Below are 12,500 nucleotides of genomic sequence, written 5' to 3'. Positions count from 1 at the left end.
AATGCCTGAGAAGCACTTTAAAATTTTTTTCAAAGTCCTTAGTCATCATGCAAATGCAAATCAAAACGGTCTTGAGATTCTACCTTACACAATCAGAAAGGCTGAGGTCAAAAACTCAAGTGACAACATATGCTAAAGAGGATGTGGAGAAAGAGTAATACTCTTCCATTGCTGTTGAGATTGCAAATTGGTACAACTACTATGAAAATCAATCTGGCAAACTCCTCAGAAAACTGGAAATAGTTCTAACTGAAAACTCAGCTATATCATTTTTGGGCACATATCCAAAAGATGACCCACGATATACAGAGCCGTGTTCTCCAGCATGTTCATAGCAGCCTTATTTGTAATAGTCAGAAGCTGGAAACAACACAGATGTCCCTCAATTGAAGAATGGATAAAAAAATATATATTGTTTATTTACACAATGGAATACTATTCAGCTTCCTTCCTTTTTAAGCTTTAAGAGTTAATTTTAATAATTCACCTTATATCTGATATTGTCATTTGTATTTTGACAAATATCCTTCATTAACTTAAATTAACATGATTAATTTCTCAGTGCAGTATTTTTTTAAAGTCTTGAATTTGATATTGGATAGATGTCTCCTCATTGGTTAAGAAAATTGATGCTCTTGCAGTGGTCCCAGGGTTGGCTCACTATCATAGAAAACACCAACTACAGGAGTTCAATACTCTCTTTGGACTTCTTAAGGAACCAAACATACATGTGGTACACCAGACATAAATTCAACCAAAACATTCATGTACATATTAAAGTAAATAAAACATTTTTAAAAATCATGAAATACTAACTTTCTAAAGTTATTTTGAATGTTCTACCCAATTCCCTCTCAAACTCATGACTTGTTTCATAATTATCTAAATTATCACTCAGTTTTTTTGTTTTATGTTTGTTTTACAAACTAGATAAAAGAGTTGTCTAAAATTAGTTAAAACATGGTATATTCCTATGACTAAAATTTATTTTATACTTAATTTCCTTATATATACTCAGATTATTTTTAAAAACTAAAGATTTAGAGAATAGTTCATAGTTAAATTATTCTCAGGTGAAAAATTAGGCATTCTCTTTATACTATATTGCAAAGGGGAGAAGTAAGTAAAACACTAAAGAAAGAATGAGGGAACTGAATGTTGTTTTAGAGAAATAAACGAGGAATAGAAATCATTTTGTCATGTATGCAAATATTGTCTCAAACAATACTTATTGTTTTGATTGAATAAAAAGCAAATGAGCCAAATTAAGGTTTAATCTTACTTAAAATGTGATACAAGTATGATGTAAAAATACTGAAATGGATAAAACACTTCTTATACGCATAAACACACATTCATACATACATTTTGAATTTTGACTACTGAGATAAGAACCAACTTTGTAATTATTTTTTTAAATTATATTTTGGAATTTTATACTTTATCATCATATTAACATCATTTCAATTCCTCTTTTTCCCTCTAACTCTATCTGTTCTGCCTCATTCTGTTTCTTACACACACTACATACACACACACACACTTCACACACACAGTACACACGTACTACACATACACATTAGTGAGTCTATTTATATTTTCTCATGTATATAGTTGTTCAGAGCTGACTTCTTCGGATTGATTAATATCAAGATTCTTATCACTAGAGAAGACTTATTACCCCTCTAGCAGCCATTACCTGTCTGTACTTCATCTAAGGTTAGGTTCTTGGGACATTTCCTCCATTCACATTGCTGTGACAACTGGTATCACTGTGCTGATCTTTTTTTTTTTTTTTTTTTTTTTGTATTTTATTTTGTTTTGTTTTGTTTTATTTTGTTATTTGATATTTTATTTGCATTTTAAATGTTATCTCTTTTCCCAATTTCCCCTCTTCAAACACCCTATCCCTTCTACCCTCCCCTTGCTTCTATGAGGGTACTCCCCCACCAACCCACTCCCACTTCACCTTCCTGGCATTCCCCTACACTGGGCCATCAAGCCCTCACAAGAACAAAGGCCTCTCCTCCCATCGATGCCAGATAAGGTTATCCTCTACTACATATGAATCTGGAGTCATGAGTCTCTCCATATGTAATCTTTGGTTGGTGGTTTATTACCTGAAAGCTCAGGGGGGTCTGGCTGGTTGATATTGCTCTTCCTATAGGGTGGCAAACCCCTTTAGCTCCTTCAGTCCTTTCCATAGCTCCTCCATTGCATGCCTATGCTCAGTCCAATGCTTGGCTTCAAGCATCCACATCTGTATTTGTCAGGCTCTGGCAGAGCCTCTCAGAAAACAGCTATTTCAGGCTCCTTTTAGCAAGCACTTCTTGGCATCCTCAGTAGTGTCTGGGTTTGATGTCTGTATATAGGATGGATCCCTGGGTAGGGTAGTCTCTGGATGGCCTTTCCTTCAGTCTCTGCTCCACCCTTTGTCTTTGTATGGCCTTTAGACAGGAGCCATTCTGGGTTAAAAATTTGGTGATGTGTGGGTGGCCCCATGCCCCAACCAGGGGCCTTGTGTAACCTCTGGATATGCTCTCTACAGATTTTCCCTCCCTTTTTGGGGGCATTTTAGATAATCTCAACCCCATTGGGTTCTCAGTGCCTCTTGCTTTCCTGGCATCTGGAACTTTCTGGTGGCTACCATCCCTATTGCTAAATACTTCTGTTCATTTTCCTGACCCTCTATATATTATCCCAGTCTCCTCCCATCCTTGATCCTGCTCCCCTTTTACTCACAAGTCCTTCCCACCCTCTACCACCTGTATTTTCTTCCCCCTTCTAAAGAACTGAAGCATCCACACTTCTTTATTCTTCCTTCTTCTTGAGCTTCATATGGTCAGTGAGTTGTAACCTGAGTATTCTGAACTTCTTGCCCAATATCTACTTATCAGTGAGTGTATACCATGTGTGTTCTTTTGTGACAAGGTTATCTCACTCAGGGTGACATTTTCGAGTTCCATACATTTGCCTCTGAATTTCAAGAAGCCATAGTTTTAAATAGCTGAGTATTACTCCACTGTGGTAATGTATGCTGATCTTATAAGGCTAGTATATTGTACTTAGGTCATGGGTATAGCTTCTCTGTCATTTATAGAAAACTGTTTCCTAGCAAACATTCACGTCCTTGGTCTTTGTCAGTCTTCTTACCCTCCTCCAATTCATTCTCTGAGCCTTCTGGGTTTTAGATGAATCAACCATATCGATCAAATGTTTTCTCCATTTTGACTAATTATGGTCTCTCTACTTCAGAAATTGGCTTCTTTGGTATAACAGTTCATAATTTTTATAGAAGCTACAGGATTGAGAAAGAAATGGATAAACCAGTGTATTCTACAACAACTATATGTGACTGTCATTTGGATATGAATTTCAACTTAAATTTTTGACTTGAAATACCTGGGAATCGAAAGATGTGCTGCAATTAGAAGACAAATGTACATCCCATGACCTAGGTTCATTGTATTTATTTAGTCATTGAATATGTATTTTGTTGTGGCACCTACTAGCCTAAGGATGTGTGTAGAGGAATAAAAATAACATGTACAAATTGGTTCTTTCCTTTTATCTGGTGGGTTTCAGTTGTCAAACTGAGGTCATCAATCAAGCACTATTATCCAATATTTTTATTTTTAATTAGTTAAAATTTTACATCCCAATTCCTTCATTCCTTCACAGTGTCCCTTTCCTGTTCCTCTTCTCTTCTTAGAGTTTGGAACACACCCTGTTTATCTACCCCATGGCACATCCTGGTAGTAAGCAATTATAAGTACTAAACCATCTTGCCAGTTTCTACAATATATTTTTGAAGAAATAAATAGTTTTAGTGGGATATTGTCAAAATTTTAACTAATTTCCATTTGTAATAACCTGTCATATATATATATATATATATATATATATATATATATATATATATATATAAACATTGGGGCATTGGAAAGCTCAGATCGAGGTATATGAATAACACAAGGAATAGCATTATTTCCTATAGTTAGAATCAAACCATGTGATTCTTGGTCCAGTTCAGGTGATCTCAGAAGGTTTTCCAGCCAACACACTAATGGGATATAGAACACAGAGGCATTAAAGATAAAGCTGAAATCAACTCTAACCTAATGCCTGTGAGTCTCACTAATACCCTGATAGGGACTGATGATCCAAATTGATCATACTTTTTGATCTTGTGTTCTGCTCTTTGTTGATACTAATAGTCTGCATTATTGAAACATTATTGTTTAATAAGCACACTGCTTCTTTGGGTTAATCTCTCATAAGATAACAGTAGTAAAAAAATTGTAGAATCTAGGAGCAGGATGAAGTCTTTCAACTGAAAAGTAGCATCTACAGTTCATACCTCCAGAGTGCTCTGATTATTTACTGTGGTATTAACTTCCTTATTGAATTGCCTTCTATTCTGTGTCAGGTAGAGCTGTGCTAAACCTTGGGATGGGAATGGAGTTATCTTACTAATGATTCTGAAAATAATAATTTCCAAATCTATAATTCTGCCTAAAATGTAACATAAAAATATCCCAGCATAAAAGTTAGTTTGATTACTGAACATTTTGATTAGGATAATAGAAAATAAATTCTCAGATTTACGTGCAAAATTTCATGAATGTTATAAATATAAAATAATCAAATATTGTGATGCTTGCATGATATCAGGTATTTCATAGTGTCTTGAGAATTCAATAAATTTCTATTTAGTTTAGAACTGAAATTATGTCTTGAATCTGTTTATTTTCCCTTTATCTGTACCCTTGCTATCTCTACCCATATATCTTAATTAACATTTTAAGCTGTCAGAAGTGATGGGTTTCCTATGGCATTGCCGTACATCCTTTTATCTTACTCAGCTCCGTGACCCCTCCATGTTCACTTCCCTTGCTAATTTCCTTCCTCTCTCAGTTCCACGTTTGCATTTCACCTCAAAGTATTTCATTAGTATCTTTTTAAAAATACACTCCATCTTCCTACATTAATATCTTTTTTCCTCATCTCATGATCCTTCTTTACATTTCAACTCATTTCTTTATAAAAATGATGTTCTACTTGTTGAATGTTATATCCACTTACCTCAGAAAAAATAGCAAATTATTGTCAATCAGTGATATACAAGTCACAGCTACATTCTGTCTAGTGATAAGTACATATTGCAAAGAATGAAAAGAATCACGTCAACCAATGCTTTAGAATTAGGCACGATCTGATGCGGTGAACTGAAAATCTAGTACTTCTCTCTTTTTTAAAATGTACTTTGACTGGTATTGCAGAGAGACCTCCATTATCACCCCACCTCTTGGTCCACCTTCATCAGACTTTGGATCCCGAACCATACATGTTAGATTCCTTTCTCCATCCATTCTCCCTGCTCACTGAGTTCTCTGGTACACTCTGAGGTGTGCTGAGCAGTTTGCTGGCAGACCTTCATTCTACAAGACTTTCAAAACATACTCAATGCCAATACTCCTCAAATTATCCCAAGAAATATTAACAGGATAAATGTTGTGATATATATATATATATATATATATATATATATATATATATATATATATATATCCTGAATATGATTTCTTTTCCTAGCATTTTTCCAGTTCTTTGCCTACCTCCTCTTCCATCTAGGTGCACTCAGTTTCTGTCTCTCATAAGAAAAGGACAGGTTTCTAAGGGATAACAATAAAATACAACAAAAATTAGAATAAGATAAAAACAAATATAAGACACCATATTTGCACCAATCTTCCCTAAGCAGTCTGCTATCCCATGCATTCCACCATTTTTCCTTTATCTCTCTACCCACCTCCATAAGACCTGCTGAGCCTGAACTTTACAGGTAAGCTTTGCTTCCCCAACCCACCTTCCCAGCTTGCTGAATCCTGAAGAAATGCCAAGCTGCCCTGAGCAGCCTGCTCGCCTAGGCAGACCTCCATTTTTCTGTCACCTTTCTGCCCACCTTCACCAGTCCTCAAGCTGATTAACCATACAGACATGTAGATCCAGAATCATACAGCCCAAAGACACCTAACAGAGGCCTGCCACACCAGAAACATCTAGGAAAACCCCCTCCCAATACCTACTATATCAGGGACTTGCAGGAACCTAAGCCATTTACCTATATCCCTGGCCCAAGAGGAAACTGCATAGTGCCTCTGGACATTGGAATGTACGAAATATCAGCTGCAGGAAACCACGGTCCAGGTCTGTGCCCAGAACTGAACTGAACTGGTCAAACAGCTCCCTGCACCCAAATCCCATTGGGGGAGAGCTGGACCCTGAGAAGTGTGGAATCTTCTGAGAAATCAGAGAAGAATACTCTCTGTGCACATTCCTGACTGAAGAGAAAAACACCTAGGGCTATCTGTGCCCCCTGCATACAGGAACATAGGAATAGTCCAGGGCAGGAACTGGCTGAAAGAAAACAGGTCTACAGGAGTGCTGACTCACAGGCCTACAGGAGGGTGAAGCCTCCATCAGAAACAGCAAGACAAGCTAACACCAGAGAAAACCTATAGCAAGAGGCAAGCACAGGAACCCAAGCAACAGAAACCAAGACTACTTGGAAGCATCAGAGCCAAGTTCTCCCACCTAAGAAAATACTAGATATCCAAACACACCAGAAGGGCAAGATTTGGATTTAAAATCACATTTTATCATAAGTAAAGACAGGAAAACACAAGTAAACAAGTAGATGCCCTTAAGAGGAAATAGAAAAAAAATCCCTTAAAAAATTACAGGAAAACATAAACAAACAGGTGAAGGAACTGAACAAGTAAGAAGTAATCTCCTTGCAATGCCACCAAAAGAAAAGAGACACACAATCATAATTAGACCTATAACAATGAAAATATCAGGAAGCAGCAATCACTATTCCTTAATATCTTTCAACATCTATGAACTCAATTCCCCAATATACAGACATAGAATAACAGACTGGATATGTAAAGAAGACCCAGCATTTTGCTGCATACAAGAAACACACCTCAGAGAAAAAGACAGACACAACTTCAGGGCAAAAGGCTGGAAAATCACTTTCCAACCAAATGGTCCTAAGAAGCAAGCTGAAGTAATCATTCTAATATTGAAAAAAACCGACTTCAACCAAAAGTCATCAAAAAAGATAAGGAAGGACACTTCATATTGATCAAAGGAAAAATCCACCAAGATAAACACTCAATCCTAAATATTTATGCTCCAAATACAAGGGAACCTACATTCATAAAAGAAACCTTACTAAAGCTCAAATTCTGCATTGCACCTCACACAATAATAGTAGGAGATTTCAACATTCCACTATCATCAATGGACAGATCAAGGAAACAGAAATTAAACACAGACATAGAGAAACTAACAGAAGTTATGAACCACATGGATTTAACAAATATTTATAAAACATTCCATCGTAAAACAAACCAATTACTCTTATACCAAAACCATACAAAGACCCAAGAAAGAGAACTTCAGACCATTTTCCCTTATGAATATAGATTTTAAAAAACTCAAAAAATTCATGCAAGCAGAATCCAAGAACATATCAAAACGATCATCCATCACGATCAAGTAGGCTTCATCCTAGGTATGCAGGGATGGTTCAATATATGGAAATCCATCAATATAATCTACTATATAAACAAACTCAAAGATAAAAACATATGATATTTCATTAGATGCCGAGAAAGCCTTTGACAAAATTCAACACTCTTCATGATAAAAGTCTGGAAAGAACAGGAATTCAAGGCCCTAACAAAGTAATCAAAGTAAAAGCCATATGCAGCAAACCAGTACTAACATTAAACTAAATGAAGAGAAACTTGAAGCAATCCCACTAAAATTGGGGAGTAGACAAGGCTGCCCACTCTCTCCCTACTTATTCAATATAGTTCTTGAAGTTCTAGCCAGAGCAATCAGACAACAAAAAGAGGTCAAAGGAATACAAATTGGAAGGAAAGAAATCAAAATTTAACTATATGCAGATAATATGATAGTATAATTAAGTGACCCCAAAAGTTCCACCAGAGAACTACTAAGCCTGATAAGCAATTTCAGCAAGTGACTTGGTATAAAATTAACTCAAACTAGTCAATAGCCTTCCTCTACTCAAAGCTTTTAACAGGTTGAGAAAGAAATTAGGGAAGGAACCTTGTTCATAAAAGTCCCAAATAATATAAAATACCTTAGTGTATCTTTAAAAAAGAAAGTGAATGATCTGTTTGACAAGAACTTCAAGCCTCTGAATAAAGAAATTGAAGAAAATCTTAAAAGATTGGCAAAATGGCCATTTTTACTATATTAATTCTGCCAATCCATGAACATGGGAGCTCTTTCCATTTTGCTAAAAGCATCTGCAGATTCAATCTAATTACCATTAAAATCCCCACTCAATTCTTCACAGAGATAGAAAGAGCAATTTGCAAATTCTTTTGGAATAACAAAATACACAAGATAGCTAAAACTATTCTCAACGATAAAATAACTTTTGGGGGCAATCACCATCCCTGACATCAACAGGCATTACAGAGCAATAGTGATAAAAACTGTGTGGTATTCGAACAGAGACAGGCGGTTAGATCAGTGGAACAGAATTGAATACCCAGAAATGAACCTACACACCTATGGTCATTGACCTTTGGCAAAGGAGCTAAAACCATTCAATAGAAAAAGATAGCATTTTCAACAAATGGTGCTGGTTCAACTGGAGGTCAGCATGTGGAAGAATGCTAATTCATCCATTCTCATTGCCCTGTACAAAGCTTAAGTCCAAGTGAATCAAACACCTCCACATCAAACCAGATACACTCAAACTAGTAGAAGAAAAATTGGGGAAGAATCTCAAACACATGGACAATAGGGAAAATTTCCTAAACAGAACACCAATGGCTTATGCTCTAAGATCAAGAATTGACAAATGGGACCTCATAATTTGCAAAGCCTCTGTAAGGCAAAGGACACTGTCATCATGACAAAATGGCAACCAATATATTGGGAAAAGATCTTTACCAATCCTACATCTGAAATATACAAAGAACTCAAGAAGTCAGTCTCCAGAGAGCCAAAAACCCTATTATTAAAATGGGGTTCAGAGCTAAACAAAGAATTCTCAGCTAAGGAATATCAAATGTAGAAATATTCAACATTCTTAGTCATCAGGAAAATGCAAATCAAAACAACCCTGAGATTCCACTTCACACCAGTGAGAATGGCTAAGATCAAAACTCAGGGGACAGCAGATGCTGGCGAGAATGTGGAGAAAATGGAACCCTTCTCTATTGTTGGTGGGAATGCAGACTGGAACAACCACTTTGGAAATCAGTCTAGAGCTCCTCAGAAAGTTGGACTTTGTACTACCTGAGGACCCAGCTATACCTCAACTAGGTATATAGCTAAAAGATGCTCCAACATACAACAAAGACACATAATCCGCTATGTTCATAGCAGCCTTATTTATAATAGCCAGAAGCTGGAAAGAACCCAGATGCCCTTCAACTGAGGAATGGATACAGAAAATGTGGTACATCTACACAATGGAGTACTACTCAGCTATCAAAAACATTAACGTCATGAAATTCATAGGCAAATGGAATGAACTAGAAAGTTATCATCCTGAGTGAGGTAACCTTACCACAGAAAAAGACACATGGTATGTGCACACTGACAAGTGGATATTAGACCAAAAGCTCAAATTACAGCCATAGACCACATGATACTCAAGAAGAAGGATGACCAAAATGTGGATGCCTTTCTTCTTCTTAAAAAGGGGAACAAAAATACCCATAGGAGGGGTTAGGGAGGCAAAGTTTAGAGCAGAGATTGAAGGAACAGCCATTCAGAGACTGCCCCACATGTGGCCTCTATCTATCTATCTATCTATCTATCTATCTATCTATCTATCTATCTATCTATCTATCTATCGCCATCAAACTAGATAAGATGGATGAACCTAAGAAGTGCATGCTGACAGGAACCGGATATAGATCTGTCCTGAGAGACACAACCAGAACTTGTCTAATACAGAGACAAAAGCTAGCAGCAAACCACTGAACTGAGAATGGGACCCCCACTGGAGGAATTAGAGAAAAGTCTGAAAGAGGAGAAGGGCCTTGCAACCCCATAAGAACAACAATGCCAACCAACCAGAGTTTCCAGGGACTAAACCTCTACCCAAAGACTGACATGGGGCTCCAACTGCATATGCAGCAGAGGATGGTCTTGTTGGGCACCAATGGAAGGAGAAGCCCTTTGTCTTGCCAAGGTTGGATCCTCAGTGTATGGTATTGTTGGGGGAAGCACTAAGAGGGATGGATCCAGAGAGGATTACCCTTATAGAAGGGGAGGTGGAGGGATTAGGGGACTTAGGGACAGGAAACCAGGAAAGCGGGAAAGGGAATAACATTTGAAATGTAAATAAATACCCAACTTTTTTAAAAAAGGAATAAAGCATATATTCAAGAATAAAGAGTAGAAATATACTCTCATTATTGTACTTTTGTATTCTAGAGTTTTGTACTCAATAAGTAATATGTAATATATCTGTAGCATATTTGTGTTTATTGTATGAATGTGACTACATATAATAAAAGATCACATAATATAGAAATTTAGCAAGTTTCTTTCTTTATTATTTATTATTAATCAAATGCATTAGACTGTATTAACATTTGTAGATATAAAAATACGAATTGATATCCTGCAGAAAAAAAATCAAATATCTGCATGATGATGCAGTGGACTAAACTAATTGTGAAGGCCCATATATCATTTAATATAAAGTCTACACAAACGAGTAATAGGTTAATTCATTTTCCACAATCTATAGTTTGGGAATTAGTTGTGCTCTGAGTTTCCAAACACTGTGCTCTTCAATACTCACCATACCACTGACTCCCATTTTTAATTCTGAATGATAAATGTTCACATATATTGTGCCAGGAATTCAATATTTGGTGGCCAGTCTCCAGAGCTATTGAGATCGGTTTAGTTGGTTTTTTAAGGGTTCAAGATGTGAGAGACCTCAGTTTCCTTTTCCTTTGTCAAACCCTTCACTCTGTTATCATGAATCCTAAAGTTTTGAAACTCTATGCCAAATAAACTTTTTGTTCCAGATGTGGCCTAAATTATGGAGACAGCCAGTAGAAAAGTTACTAAGACACTCTAGTGCCTCGTGTCACTGTGGTATGTGGACAACACAATACTGTATGTGCCTACTCATCAGAAAAGGGGTAGCCATCAAAGACAGAGGGCTGAATTTCTGTCTTCAGAAATGATATCTTCTATTGAAGAGCAAATCCTTCAGGCAATATCTCTAAAAATTACAATTAACGTTTAGCCTATTGTATATATCAAAGATAAGTGGGGTAATGTACCTTGGCTACAGAGAAGACTTTAAACTAAAATCATGTCTGTAACATTGAAAATAAGTTCTACAATGTACCCAATAAATTAGTGGAAGTTGTACTGAAGCTGTTTAAGTAAAAGTAATATATCATAACTGGATTCATACTAAACTTAGTGAATGGAGGCAAAAACATTTTAAGTAATCATAAATAGTATTAGCAGATGTTTAGTGAAATATCAAAAATATCAACAATATTTTTAAAACATGAATAAAGCAATTTATCAATTTTTTGTCAAATCTATAACACTATTGCAATAAACACTCTAAGAGTTTTTAATAAAAAATAATGATGTTCAGAACGGCTTAAGTAAAAAAAATTAGTTTGTAGCTTTAGATAAAAGAGTGGAATTTGATAATGAATTACATATCTAACTTTATGAAATTAATTAAATAAATTATTTTGTTATTCGAAGCAATTCAGCAACCAGGTTGTTATAATAGAGAGCATTAATCAATACCAAATCGTTCACAGGTAAGTACACAAAAAATATTTTTAAAGTTTATGTGTACTTTAGTACTACAAATTTCTGGTTTTACTTTAGATTTTCTTTTCATGTCCAGTGTTTTTTAAATTTTATTCTAATTTTTATTTGTTATTATTTATAGATGTTTTATTTACTTAGTGTGTGTGCATGTGTGTGCATGCAAGTGGTGTGTGTATGTATGTGTGTATGTGCCTATGTCTTGTATGTAAGACGAGGGGACAATGTATACTGTGTTCACTGTTTACACCACATTGATCTCACCAATTGAACTCACCTCCTCATTTTGTGGTAAGAATCTTGTCACACTCTATCCATCCCCCAGCATTTCAAAATTAGTTCATGAGCTTTGTCTTCCAAAGTTAGGTAACATTTTCCTTAGCTATTTACTATTTTTTACTGAATATAAAATTGCGGTGAAATTTTATTTCAGAGGGAAATAAAAAAATAGATGGTAAAGGGTGAAATAATCACCACCTTAAGTAAGTAAATGAACAAATCTCCAAGGTGTTTGGATGGTTTGATCACACATAAAATTTCACTTCCATGTTTTTAATGGCAATCAATTTATTTGTGAGCTGATCAGGGGATGCTCTATAATCCCTAGCACTTTGTTG

The sequence above is a fragment of the Rattus norvegicus genome, chromosome 15 (genome assembly GCF_021556685.1).
Source record: "Rattus norvegicus strain SHRSP/BbbUtx chromosome 15, alternate assembly SHRSP_T2T, whole genome shotgun sequence".
Classification (NCBI taxonomy): domain Eukaryota; kingdom Metazoa; phylum Chordata; class Mammalia; order Rodentia; family Muridae; genus Rattus; species Rattus norvegicus.
The sequence above is the reverse complement of the archived record's forward strand: the minus strand, read 5'-3'. Positions refer to the sequence as shown.